This window comes from Asparagus officinalis, chromosome 3, assembly GCF_001876935.1.
Source record: "Asparagus officinalis chromosome 3, Aspof.V1, whole genome shotgun sequence".
Lineage (NCBI taxonomy): Eukaryota > Viridiplantae > Streptophyta > Magnoliopsida > Asparagales > Asparagaceae > Asparagus > Asparagus officinalis.
The window spans coordinates 83,886,143-83,888,179 of record NC_033796.1 but is presented as its reverse complement, the minus strand read 5'-3'; the positions used below and the strand labels follow the sequence as shown (position 1 = coordinate 83,888,179).

General features: G+C 50.2%; 2 long non-coding RNA genes across 2 annotated transcripts; both read right to left on the bottom strand.

Moving 5' to 3' along the window:
* Window positions 287–599, bottom strand: LOC109832526. The gene is made up of 3 exons (XR_002244786.1): window positions 537–599; window positions 393–464; window positions 287–323 (listed from the first exon to the last, which is right to left on the bottom strand). It is a non-coding gene; the product is annotated as an uncharacterized LOC109832526 (long non-coding RNA).
* On the bottom strand, window positions 710–1,183 carry LOC109832361. Its single transcript, XR_002244729.1, has 3 exons — window positions 1,127–1,183; window positions 885–1,055; window positions 710–795 (listed from the first exon to the last, which is right to left on the bottom strand). It is a non-coding gene; the product is annotated as an uncharacterized LOC109832361 (long non-coding RNA).

Genomic DNA, 2,037 nt, shown 5'->3' with positions numbered 1-2,037 from the left:
CGGATGTCCCATCGGGTTGAGAGCCGACAGGCTCCGAGACAGCAGCAGAAGAGGGTACGTCAGCCCCTGCAGACAGATTGCTCGCACCACTCGGCAGAGACGGGGAGGCACCACTGCTATGAGGACTTTCAACCCCGGGGACTGTAGCAGTATCAGGCTGAACGCCTGGTCCTACAGTGACATTCCTATGTTAACCCAAATGGAAATTTGGACAAATAAGGAGAATCGGGATAAGAAGGTCGTATGAATACCTGCAATCCCCATGTCCTCAGATGCAGCCGGAATGCCAAGAGTCATAAGAGTATCGGCCCAAGCTGCTGGTCCTATGATGACACTCTCTTATTAGTCAAAATGAAAATTTAGACGAATAAGAAGAATTGGGATCTGCATACCTGTAGATCCATTATCCGCGGGCATTTGAGGGATGTCAGGAGTCATATGAGAATCAGTCCTAGCGGCTGGTCCTATGATTGCACTCATTAGTCAAAAGACAGATAAACATAGGAAAGTACAATATCCCTGAATCGTATACATACCTGCAAGCCCGTCACTCTGAGGCAAACTGGATATGCCAGGGATAGATACCGGGCTAACTCCAATGGTTGACGCTACGATAGTCAATCATTCATTAATGAAATAAAAGATCGGGCAAGAGGAGGAGAATCAGATATGTACCGGTAGACGAATCATTCCCAAAGAATGGTCTCTCGGTCCCTCTGGAAGTTTGCTCAGCCAGCATGTCAGCTAGTAAGCCGGCATCCGGCTTCGAGAAGCTTGGCCCCTCCATCGCAACATCTGCAAGGTAACCTGAATGATGAAAGATGAGGAAAGCTCAAATCTTCCTTCACCTTACATAAGGAAAATGACATTGGATGCGGATATACCTGAATAAGGGATTGTGGGCTCAACATTATTTATCTGCTCAAGATCGATGTTAAGGTCGATGCCCAAAGACCCATCGTGAAAAGCGTCGCACATTTGTTGCACAAAGCAATCCATGTTGTCAACGCCAGGGGACGCCGAACCCGGTGGGAGTTCTCCCTCCTCGAAGAAACCTGAAGCACAAAACATGGTCACAAATCCCCAAAAGGTAAACAACCTTGAAGCAAGAGCAATTGAATGTTACCTCCCCCTCCATCGGCGGTGCTCCCTAAGTCCACTCCACAGGGACGCTGACCGTCATGAGGCTTATGGGCGGTCTTCTTCCTCTTCGGGGCACCAACCCTCCGAGGACCAAAGGGTCGAACATGCGCAGGCCTATCACACGTTTCAACGTGTGTAGGAGCTGGTGGCTCATGATCATCGGCTGTCCTACCTAAAGTGACAATGGCCATTTCAATGAAAAAAGAGCTGTCATTTATGGAAAAGGAAAATCAAAGGGGCAGGACAAACCGGTATCGAGATCCCCTCTGCCGGTATCTGCATCCACATACTCTTCCTCGGAGGTCTCATCATCGTCATCCGTAGGGAGGAGCTCTTCTTCGTCTGCGAGAGGAGATTTAGCATGCCCTTTTCTCCGCTTCTGAGCAAGCTCAGCCTTGCGACCAGCTATCATAGCAGCCCGGACCGCATACTCAGACTGTAACTCTGAGAGGCTCCTCACACTGATAGACTCGTAGGCAGAAAGGAACCACTTGCAGCTGAGGAAAGTGGTCATCGTCTTGCGCCTATACGAAGGAAGAGCGAAATGAGCTCCAGTGCAGCCCACCATCGTCCATAGCCACGCTCGTACGCCATCAATCAATCCTCCCTCAACCTGAAGGCTACGGCTCGGATTCCCAACATACAGTTGGTCGTAACCGAACTGGCGAGCAAAGCGGCAAGGGAGATAAGGCTCTATGTAGCACTGGTTCTTCACCCGGAGGACAAGATATCCAACGCGGATGTTCACTAGCCACCGGAAACAACCAGCGTCGAGGATAGTCCGATCGCTTCTAGGTTTCTCCTCATCAGTCAGCGCGTCGCCATAGCGACCTGAGAAATGAGGGAAACACTTAAAGAATTCCCAGCTCTTGCGGATTCGAAGCTCTTGCTGCA